Raw genomic sequence first — 12,319 nt, forward strand, 5'->3', positions numbered from 1 at the left:
GAGACGATCTAGCCATGTCCGTCTGTCCGTCCGTCCGTATGAACACCTTGATCTCAGAGACTATAAGAGATAGAGCTATAATTTTTTCGACAGCATTTGTTATGTTTGCACGCAGATCAAGTTTGTTTCAAATTTTTGCCACGCCCACTTCCGCCCCGCAAATCAAAAAATCGAATAACAAGCGTAATTGTAACGCTAGAGTTGCGAATTTTGGTATATACAATAATAGCTATAGCATTTATGATTGCTGAAAATTTGGTTGCGATCAGATAAAAATTGTAGAAGTTATTAAAGAAATAATTTTGTATGGGCAAAAACGCTTTCTATGTATGTGTTGTATATACATGCTCGCCTCTATATTTGTATCTGTATGAAAGAGGCACTACGATAGCTCTATTGGTAGAGTGCAAGCATATTACTGTTGCGGTAGTCGGGGACTCGGGTTCGAGCCCGCTCGGGGTACAAAATTTTTTTTTTATACCCGCTACCCATAGGGTAGAAGGGTATTATAACTTTGTGCCGGCAGGAAATGTATGTAACAGGTAGAAGGAGGCATCTCCGACCCTATAAAGTATGTATATTCTTGATCAGCGTCAACAGCCGAGACGATCTAGCCATGTCCGTATGAACACCTTGATCTCAGAGACTATAAGAGATAGAGCTATAATTTTTTCGACAGCATTTGTTATGTTTGCACGCAGATCAAGTTTGTTTCAAATTTTTGCCACGCCCACTTCCGCCCCGCAAATCAAAAAATCGAATAACAAGCGTAATTGTAACGCTAGAGTTGCGAATTTTGGTATATACAATAATAACTATATCATTTATGATTGCTGAAAATTTGGTTGCGAGCAGATAAAAATTGTAGAAGTTATTAAAGAAATAGTTTTGTATGGGCAAAAACGCTTTCTATGTATGTGTTGTATGTATGCGAATTAAGAACAAGGGTTCTCTTGAGTTCTAAAAAATATAACCGCGAGCAGAGCTCGACTTATTTATTTGATTTCGATTTTAAAACTAAACATTAATTATTATTTGCTAAAACATGAAGACACCTCTGCTGGTTGTTCTGCTGGCGGCGCTGCTCCGTCGTACCCAATGCTACTTTGTTGTTGCTCCCGTTTCCGTTGTAATTGCAGTCATTGCAATTACCATTGCTGGCTCGTGGCTGTTGTTGTTGTCATTGCCGTATCCGCTAGCTTTTAGAGGATCGGGTTACCGTCTGGTTCCCAGACGTTAGTGACCGAAATCTCGCTGACGCAGCGCACGTGTCGTTGGTTATGCGCTGCGGTGTTCCGTAACTTCTAGTTCGGAGCAACCAACTCTGGTGTTAACTCCTCCCCTTTAAACGCGTACGTCCTCGGACGCAATGTAGAAGCGTTTTTGGGTTCCATTGCTTGGTGTTTCGCCTTTCTGTATCTCTGTGGTTTTTCTGCTCTTGGAGTGGACTTGAGTTTCCATACCAATATAGCCAGTATAGTGAAAGTTATCACCAATATGCCAGAAAGTGCGAAGCTGATGGAATTTGCCTTAAAGTTGTTAGTTCGTAGCGTATCCAGTCTTCGAGTGTTGTTGATGTTAAGTTCTTCTAACATCTGTAGCGATAGTACTTCCTCGGCTTTGGTTTTTTCTGCCATCATCTGGAAGAGTGGTGGAATCGCTTCTGCATATCTTGCCTCGCCAGCTTCATATTCGTCATCGCCAATTCTTATTGTGGAGTTTTCGAATTGTATGAGGTAGCTTCCTTTCAGATCTACTTCATCTTGGTCTATTTGTATGCTGCCAGTGTAGTCATTTAACAGAATTGTACCCGTCAAAATTTCTTCATGGTCTGGAACATGTTGGCTATTTACTGTATTGCAGTAGGGTCTTGTGTGGTTTAACAAAGGAGTTATACAAGTATCGTTACTTAAATCTATGATATTATCTCTATGACAAATGATTTTATCGTTATGGGATTCGCAATCATTTTTCTGGGCGTACAAAGCATTATTGCATTTGATAATATTTTCATACTTAATTACGTTTATAACCTTGTCTTTTTTGTTGGTTTTATTTTCATTGCGGTACAAAGTTGATTTCCTAATAGTGGAATGCTTACCATGTACAACATTTCTTTTGCCATTTGAGGCTATTTTTAATTTTGCAAATTCTAATAGTTCTTCGACGTTTACAAACATTATTTTTTCGTTTTCTAGTATTTGTTCAATTTTACTTATTTCTAATTCTGATAATATTATAGAGTTTATTGTATTAGTTTTTGCCCATTCAATTGCGTGTATAAGATTGTATAATTCATCTTTAAAAATTTGAATTTTGTATTTTAGAACTGATATTATTTGTTCTTGAAATTCCTTATGTTCTAAAGTTGTTTTCAATATAGCATTAGATCTCATGCTTAGTTCATTTATTCTAATGTTTAGTTCTTTATTTATTACAACTTGTCTATTGTTGTTTTCAAGTTGCTCATTTATTTTAGCTGTTACAATTTCGTGATCATTGCGGTCCGGCGTGCCGGCCAACCATTTCCAGGCTGTTCCTAGGAAATCTATGGATCTTGTCATTCTTTTCTTAGGTTTTAGTCGACGCAAATCGATTTTTATTTTTCTAAGTTCGTATTCTAAGAATGGGAAAAGCTGATGATTTTGGCTCACATTTTTCAATGTTTCTTCTAGTTTCCATGCAGTGTTTTCGTATTCTTCTATCTTGAAAACATGGATTACTCTGAATGCGCCATTCTGAATTGCTGCTACTCCAGTCTTGATAGGAATCAACTGAGAATTTGAATAGTCTAGGATTGTGGCCAACCCGTGACATAACGGCAAGAAAAATCTGTAAACGGATATTATGTTTTGATATTATTTTTATGTACTAGTTTGCCTGATTGTGTTTTTATTGTTGTGTTTCTGTCTTCTGAAACTATTTCTTTTTGAATTTTGGTGATAATTTTGATCCTAACCTTTTATCTATTCTGACGTAAATAACTTCTCCTTTCGTATAAGTTTTTATTAGTTTCTTTTTGAATTGTGGTATAATAAATAAATTCTTCTTCTTTTTTCTTTTTATTTCGTTGCTGATCTGATTCCTAGCTTGTTCTAGTTCTTGTGGATCTGTTATTGTTCTTGTTCCGAAGAACACCTCAATTGGTTTCTTCTTGGTAGTGGAATGAATTGAACCGTTGTACTCCTGTACTGCTTTGAAAATTAAACTCTCGAAATCGATTGAATCATTTTCTTTTTAAAACACCTCATTATTTCTGTGAGAGTAGAATGGAATCTTTCCACTTGTCCATTACTTGTGGAGTGATAAGGTGGTGTCGTATATACTTCTGCTTTGAGCTGATCTTTTAGTAGAAATTTAATGGAAGCCGCGTTCAATGCTTTTTCGTTATCCATTATAACTAATCGTGGCATGCCGAATGCTATCATAATTTCGCGTAAGGGATGCTTTAGATCTTCGGACGCTTTTGACTTCAGTATCTTTACTTGGGCGTATTTCGAGAATTTGTCTATGGCTGTGAGTACTACTTGTTTTTGAGTTAAATAAAGGTCTATGTGAATTATTTCACCGGGGTATTTGGGTATTGGTGTTGATTGAATTTCCCCTGTTGTGGATGTCTGTCATATTTAGTGAGTTTGCATGTTTCACATTTCTTTACTATTGACTTGATTTTCTTAGCTAATCCCGGAAAGAAGTATTTGTTTAAAATTTGCTGTTTATTTTCTGTTGCGTTTCTGTGTGCTCGTACATGTTCTTTGGTTCCTATCTCATTCTGTTCATCTTTGTTTGGGACATCTATTACTCGTCTCCAGGTGTATCTTATTTTATAATTAGAAAAATGGTTAGGGTATATTTCCTGAATTTGGCCCAATAATCTTTCTGAGGTGAATAATCCATTTACTATTTTGGGGTCTAGTCTTTCTTTTAAAATTTTGATTAAGTCGTTATCTGTGTAGTGTGTTTTAGAAACTATGTGTCTATGATAACTCGGGAATGGTAATTCAAATGTGTAGGAATCTTTATCTGAAGTTAATAGAAAAAGTTGATTTTTGAATACATTAATTGGAGCTTCTACCCCTTGAATGAGGTTGTGTGAGGAACTTTCGTCGCTGTGGACTGTTGCGGCGGAGCTCTCTGTATAAAAGATTGGTGGATTTCGTGATAATGCGTCTGCTACCACGTTTGATGTTCCGGGCTTGTACCTAAGCTCATGGTTAAACTCTTCGAGATAGCTTTTCCATCTCTTAAGCTTTCCATTATGATTTTTATTGCTGAGTGCGAAAGTCAGGGGTTGATGATCGGTGAAGATTATAACCTTTGAAGTGCCATATAGGTACATGCGAAGGTTCTGCAAAGCCCATACTATAGCTAGCATTTCTTTTTCATTAGCTGCATAATTTTCTTCGGTTTTAGTGAGGGTACGCGATATGAAAGTAATGGGTTTACCTTCTTGTTCTAATACCGCTCCTATAGCAAAATTAGAGGCATCAGTTGTTAGATGAAATTCCTTTTTGAAGTCAGGATAAGCTAGTAACACGTCATCTGAGGTGAGTGTTCGTTTTATTTTATCGAATGACTCAATTGCCTCATTGTCCAATGTCACTTTAACCTTGCGTGAGGCGTTTTTTCGAGTCTACCTTGTTCTCCTCTTAAAAGTGTAGTGAGAGGTTTTGCTAACTTTGCATAGTCCCTTATAAATCTTCTATAATAACCAGATAATCCTAAAATGATCGTAGATCTTTTTAGTGTTTGTGGCATGGGGAAATCCTGTATTGCTTTAACTTTGTCGATATTGGTTCTTATTCCTTCCGCTGAGATAGTGAAACCCAAGAAGTTAACTTCTTTTTGAAGAACTCGCACTTGTCGAGTTGAACTTTCATATTCGCATCTTGTAGAGTCGTGAAGACTTTCTCTAAATCGTTGGCATGATCGGTTTCAGTTTTGCTGAACACAATTATATCATCGATGTAAACATAGCATATCTTGCTAGTGTGGTCTCTTAAGATATCGTCTAATGTGCGTTGGAATATTGAAGGTGAATTCTTAAGACCGAATGGTAGTCTCGTGAACTCAAATTTCCCTCCGTTAACAGCGAATGCTGTTTTTCTATATCTCTTTCGGACAATGGAATTTGGTGAAAACCACTTTTCAGATCTAAAACTGAAAAGAATTTGTTTTCGCCTAATTGTGCGATTATTTCGCCTATTTCTGGGATCGGGTAACGATCCGGGATGGTTACGTTATTAAGTTTTCGGTAGTCAATAACTACTCTAAACTTCTTTTACCAGATGCGTCTATCTTTTTGGCACCACCCAAACGGGTGCATTATACGGAGACCGTGAAGGTCTAATTATACCATCTCGTAGCAATTCTTGGATTTGGGTTTCTACTTCTGTTCGTAATGAAGCGGGGTATGGGTAATGTTTGCTGTACACAGGGGTGTCGGAATTAGTTCTAATTTCACCAACAACTCTTGTTGTGTAGGTCAGTTTCTTGTCTGGGTTCGCGAATAATTCGGAGTAATTGTTTGTTAGTTGAGACATAGTTTGTTTTGTAAGGGTGTCATATGATCGGACCGAATGTTGATGCTGTTCACTGCTTGTGTTTTAGTTGAAGAATTTTGATTTTTCGTCCGCCCTTTATGATCAGAGTGTCGGTTCTTATATCAACTATTGCGTCCAGTTGTTTTAATGTGTCATTCCCTATAATGCCATGGAATGTTTTCAATGTGGGTAATATAAAAATTTAAATGTCAGGTTTTTGAGACCAAAAGATTTAAGAGTGTATGGTGTGTTATTTCTATTTTTCCTCCTACTGAGTTTGCAAAGAATGAGTTGTTATTGATCTTCGGGTTCTTCACTAAATGGGGTTGGACATAGTTCTGATTAGAGCCTGTATCTATTAAAAATTTTAATTTGCTTCCGTCCCTCATTACGCATTGGATATACGGCAGTGAGGAACTATTTAATCTAAAAATAGACGTCTGCTGCGTCTGATGGGTTTGTTTCAAAACCATATTCTTCTTCTATTGGATTCTGATCATCCCAATCAGTTAATCCTTCTAGTCCTACTTGCTCAAAATATTCTTGTTCCTCGTCAGCATTTGCTACGTCTTCTGGTTCACCTTCGAAGGCACCAGTTTCGATATTGAAATGCCTTTGCAATTTCTGCGGTGGCCCATTGTGTACAGACATAGGTGGACGCTTCCCATTCATGTCATTATTATGAGGTCTATTCATATAGTTGACATGCCTAGTTCGAATGGATGGATCTACTTCCATTGGGACAGGTTTGGGCTCTGGTTTTTGAGCAATTGGGCGTGGTGGTGGAGCGAAACTTGGTCTATACAAAGCTCCCTGTTGTATTGGTGGAGCGTATTGTCGTTGAGGGAATGGTACGTTATAGCTCTGTTGAGGAACCGTATTGGTCCAAGATGATTGTGGTCGAGTTCCCCAAGTTGGTCTTATAACAGGTGGATAGTATAAGTTTGGTTCAAATTTGTGTCCATTGTTAGGCAATTGGTAGGTTGGTTTCGAATTAGATTGCCTGAAGTTATGTTGTATTTGTCTAGGTGGTAGTGGAGGTGGCAATTGCCGAGATCTAGGAGCAAAAGAGTTTCGATGCTCCTGGTTTTTTACCAAGCTGCACAGGTGCAGAGCATGGCTCAGATCTCTTGGCTCTTTAATGGCCAATAATCGTGGCATATCGCCGTTCAGGCCGCGCATAAAAGTGTCTAATGCTTTGTCACGATACGTATTGGTCAAAGTTCTGATTACTTCAGGGGATTCCTCTTGTGCACTTATTTGGTTGAGTATTAGAGACAAATGATGATACACAACTCTGTAATATTCAGTTACAGTCATACGGCCTTGCGTCAGTGAAAACATCTGATAATCTAGAGTTTTCAAATCACGCTTGTCAGCAAAGTGCGCTGTGAGGCACTTAGATATTGCCTTCCAGTTAAGAGGAGTGTTGTAAGAATTCAACACCGCTTCTGCCTCATCAACAATCTTATTTCGGATTGCGACCATGAGAAGGTAGTATCTATGTGTGTTTTCTTGCCCTTCATAAAGAGCAAGAACTCTTTCGACATTCTTTTTCCAGCTGCCGAACATTGTTCTATCCCCAGAGAATTCCCTAATCAATCGAACGGTATCCGGTACCTTATCTTTTTCTTCTCCTAGGCCGGGTCTAACAACTGGTAGATCTAATAAGAGTTCTGGTCTTTCTTCAGTATTAACCGCTTGCCTTATAATTCTACCATCTCTAAGTACTTCATTGATAATTCCTGTTATAGCTTCCCTAAGTTCTGGACTGGTAACTGGAGTACTAGTCCTTGGCCTGTTTTGGATCGGTTGTCCTATTTGAAGGTTACTAATTGATTCGGCTAAATCTTCTGCTGTCGCCATTGTCTTGGTTTTGAAGTTTTTAATCGGAAAAACAGTTTTACTATTTTGTCTTGATCACGAAATTAATTATTAAAAAAAATGTATTCTTGTTTGTAAATTACTTAATAATTAACTTATAGTTTAATTCTTTGTTTTAGATTTTATGAAAGTTTACGTTATTCTTGAACTTACTAAAATAATTGATTTATCAATATACTTTCAAAGTTTTAGATTTCGTTAAGAAAAATTTGGTTAAGTTACTTAATTTAGATTCGTTTTACTATAAAATTTTCCTTTGATTTGTTTTGCTTTTGATTCTTTGTTTCTTTTCGTTTTACTTTAGATTCGTTACGTTACTTAGTTTAGATTCGTTTTAATATAAAATTTTCTTTTAAATTTCTTTTGTTTTTGATTCTTTGTTTCTTTTTGTTTTTCTCTTTGATTGATTCTTGTTTCTTATTTCACTTAATGTCTACGCTTACAGTTCTATTAACATCTCGGCGAATCTTCCGCGCTGGTCCTCTGGATGAATCCCGTTTGTCCCGCGTTGAGTAGCGATGGGGTACTTCTTACACTTGGGTGACTTGGGTTCCTCGGGCACACTTAGCACGCGGTGTCCTACGGACTGACACTATAGGACGTCGGCGATAAAAGTTTTTGGCCTGATCTAGGTAATGACGCGACACTTTTTCCACTTATTTATTCGGGGAGTCTAAACCGCTTATCGAGCTTTGTGGCAACTTGTGGCACTTTACTTTGCACGATCACTGTTCACGAGTTTCATTGGGTTTTGCGCGATTGGTCTGTCAACTACCTTTCGATCAGGTCCCTGCTCGGGCGCCAATTAAGAACAAGGGTTCTCTTGAGTTCTAAAAAATATAACCGCGAGCAGAGCTCGACTTATTTATTTGATTTCGATTTTAAAACTAAACATTAATTATTATTTGCTAAAACATGAAGACACCTCTGCTGGTTGTTCTGCTGGCGGCGCTGCTCCGTCGTACCCAATGCTACTTTGTTGTTGCTCCCGTTTCCGTTGTAATTGCAGTCATTGCAATTACCATTGCTGGCTCGTGGCTGTTGTTGTTGTCATTGCCGTATCCGCTAGCTTTTAGAGGATCGGGTTACCGTCTGGTTCCCAGACGTTAGTGACCGAAATCTCGCTGACGCAGCGCACGTGTCGTTGGTTATGCGCTGCGGTGTTCCGTAACTTCTAGTTCGGAGCAACAAACTCTGGTGTTAACTTGCGTATACGTATATACATGCTCGCCTCTATATCTGTATCTGTATGAAGGAGGCACTGCGATAGCTCTATTGGTAGAGTGCAAGCATATTACTGTTGCGGTAGTCGGGGACTCGGGTTCGAGCCCGCTCGGGTTACAACATTTTTTTTATACCCGCTACCCATAGGGTAGAAGGGTATTATAACTTTGTGCCGGCAGGAAATGTATGTAACAGGTAGAAGGAGGCATCTCCGACCCTATAAAGTACAGTAGATTCCGGTTATAACGACTTTCAAGGGACCGACCATTTTACGTCGTTATAACCGGAGGACGCACTAACCGGAAGGAGCAAAACTAATTTGTTTTTGTTTATTTTATGGTTGCCAGTTCGTAATAGGCTTCTAAAATAAAACAAATACATTTTTAAATAAAAAAAAAAGTTTTTGAGACATTTTGCGGGTGTAATGCACAAGTGGTTGAGCTTAAACTAAATGACCTCTTCATTGCGCATTTTGTGCATTTTGCGCATTAACTCACATTTGGCGAAATTACGCATTCAAAAGCAGAAAAACTATAAATATAACGGAATAGGCTATGTGCATTTTGCGCATTAACTCACATTTGGCGAAATTACGCATTCAAAAGCAGAAAAACTATAAATATAACGGAATAGGCTATGTGGTCTGCACACGCACGCTGTAAACATTTGTGTGACGTCAGCATTGCACTTCGACTGTCTCTCTCTAACAGCAGCGTTGCTAAGGCGAAGGGTAAGACTGACAGAGAATAGTAAGAGTCTAAGAGCTTCGTGTCGCTGATACGCACACAAGCAAGGGCGCCGATCACTGATAAATACATACATTTCTAATTACGCCGTTTGATGCTTAAATTTGTTGGCAATTTTACGCTGAATTTTTTTTCGTCGCTATATCCGGTTGAATTCTGAAAAATTTCGTCGGTATAAGCGGTTATTCGCTAAAAGCGGAGACGTTGTAAGCGGAGGCGCTTTCATATAAGTTTGTATGGGGACCAACCAAGCCATCGAGTTTTCGTCGTAATAACCGGTCGGACGCTATAAGCGGATTCGTTGTAACCGGATTCTACTGTATGTATATTCTTGATCAGCGTCAACAGCCGAGACGATCTAGCCATGTCCGTCTGTCCGTCTGTCCGTATGAACACCTAGATCTCAGAGACTATAAGAGATAGAGCTATAATTTTTTTCGACAGCATTTGTTATGTTTGCACGCAGATCAAGTTTGTTTCAAATTTTTGCCACGCCCACTTCCGCCCCCGCAAATAACAAGCGTAATTGTAACGCTAGAGTTGCGAATTTTGGTATATACAATATTAACTAAAGCATTTAAGATTGCTGAAAATTTGGTTGCGATCAGATAAAAATTGTAGAAGTTATTAAAGAAATAGTTTTGTATGGGCACAAACGCTTTCTATGTATGACTTGTATGTATGCGTATACGTATATACATGCTCGCCTCTATATTTGTATCTGTATGCAAGAGGCACTGCACTCTATTGGTAGAGTGCAAGCATATTACTGTTGCGGTAGTCGGGGACTCGGGTTCGAGCCCGCTCGGGGTACAAAATTTTTTTATTATTATTATAACTTTGTGCCGGCAGGAAATGTATGTAACAGGTAGAAGGAGGCATCTCCGACCCTATAAAGTATATATATTCTTGATCAGCGTCAACAGCCGAGACATACATACATTCTCTAGACTTGTATCGCACGCAAATCAAGTTTGTTTCAAATTTTTGCCACGCCCACTTCCGCCCCGCAAATCAAAAATCAAATAACAAGCGTAATTGTAACGCTAGAGTTGCGAATTTTGGTATATACAATATAACTATAGCATTTAAGATTGCTGAAAATTTGGTTGCGATCAGATAAAAATTGTAGAAGTTATTAAAAAATAGTTTTGTATGGGCAAAAACGCTTTGTATCTGTATGCAAGAGGCACTGCGATAGCTCTATTGGTAGAGTGCAAGCATATTACTGTGGCGGTAGTCGGGGACTCGGGTTCGAGCCCGCTCGGGGTACAAAATTTTTATACCCGCTACCCATAGGGTAGAAGGGTATTATAACTTTGTGCCGGCAGGAAATGTATGTAACAGGTAGAAGGAGGCATCTCCGACCCTATAAAGTATATATATTCTTGATCAGCGTTAACAGCCGAGACGATCTAGCCATGTCCGTCTGTCCGTCTGTGTGTCTGTGTGTCTGTCCGTCCGTCCGTATGAACACCTAGATCTCAGAGACTATAAGAGATAGAGCTATAATTTTTTTTCGACAGCATTTGTTATGTTTGCACGCAGATCAAGTTTGTTTCAAATTTTTGCCACGCCCACTTCCGCCCCGCAAATCAAAAAATCGAATAACAAGCGTAATTTTAAAGTTAGAGTTGTGAATTTTGGTATATATAATAATAACTATAGTAGTTATGATTCCTGAAAATTTGGTTGCGATCAGATGAAAATTGTCGAAGTTATTAAAGAAATACTTTTGTATGGGCAAACACGTCTACTTACTAGGGTTGTTGCTTTAGATGACAATCTGGTATATTGTGCCGTCTATGGTATATTTTGAATGCGGTACTATATCAATATACCAAATATACTATTTGGTATATTTTTAGTATTTTTGCAGTATATTCGGTATATTTTGAGAAAATTATCGCAAAATATATTTCTTTTATTCAAAATGGGTAGCGGGTATCTCACAGTCGAGTGCACTCGACTGTAGCTTTCTTACTTGTTTTTATATACCCGCTACCCATAGGGTAGAAGGGTATTAAAACTTTGTGCCGGCAGGAAATGTATGTAACAGGTAGAAGGAGGCATCTCCGACCCTATAAAGTATATATATTCTGATCAGCGTCAACAGCCGAGACGATCTAGCCATGTCCGTCTGTCCGTCTGTCCGTATGAACACCTAGATCTCAGAGACTATAAGAGATAGAGCTATAATTTTTTCGACACCATTTGTTATGTTTGCACGCACATCAAGTTTGTTTCAAATTTTTGCCACGCCCACTTCCGCCCCGCAAATCAAAAATCGAATCACAAGCGTAATTGTAACGCTAGAGTTCCGAATTTTGGTATATACAATAATAACTATAGCATTTATGATTGCTGAAAATTTGGTTGCGATCAGATAAAACTTGTAAAAGTTATTAAAGAAATAGTTTTGTAGGGGCACAAACGCTTTCTATGTATGACTTGTATGTATGCGTATACGTATATACATGCTCGCCTCTATATTTGTATCTGTATGCAAGAGGCACTGCGATAGCTCTATTGGTAGAGTGCAAGCATATTACTGTTGCGGTAGTCGGGGACTCGGGTTCGAGCCCGCTCGAGCCTTGCACGCAGATCAAGTTTATTTCAAATTTTTGCCACGCCCACTTCCGCCCCCGCAAATCAAAAAAATCGAATAACAAGCGTAATTTTAAAGCTAGAGTTCCGAATTTTGGTATATACAATAATAACTATAGTATTTATGATTTCTGAAAATTTGGTTGCGATCAGATAAAAATTGTCGAAGTTATTAAAGAAATATGTATGGGCAAAACGCCTACTTACTAGGGGTCTTAGTTGCTTTGGCCGACAATCTGGTATATTGTGCCGTCTATGGTATATTTTGAATACGGTACTATGTCGATATACCAAATATACCATTCGGTATATTTT

At 38.4% G+C, this 12,319-nt stretch overlaps 1 long non-coding RNA gene across 1 annotated transcript; it reads right to left on the reverse strand.

Annotated features, from left to right (window-relative positions):
* Positions 1-3,065: 3,065 nt before the first annotated feature.
* On the reverse strand, positions 3,066-7,710 carry LOC132797511 (uncharacterized). Its single transcript, XR_009633684.1, has 3 exons — positions 7,581-7,710; positions 3,749-3,818; positions 3,066-3,678 (listed from the first exon to the last, which is right to left on the reverse strand). It is a non-coding gene; the product is annotated as an uncharacterized LOC132797511 (long non-coding RNA).
* Between the last annotated feature and the right edge of the window lie 4,609 nt (positions 7,711-12,319).

This window comes from Drosophila nasuta, unplaced genomic scaffold, assembly GCF_023558535.2.
Source record: "Drosophila nasuta strain 15112-1781.00 unplaced genomic scaffold, ASM2355853v1 ctg126_pilon, whole genome shotgun sequence".
Lineage (NCBI taxonomy): Eukaryota > Metazoa > Arthropoda > Insecta > Diptera > Drosophilidae > Drosophila > Drosophila nasuta.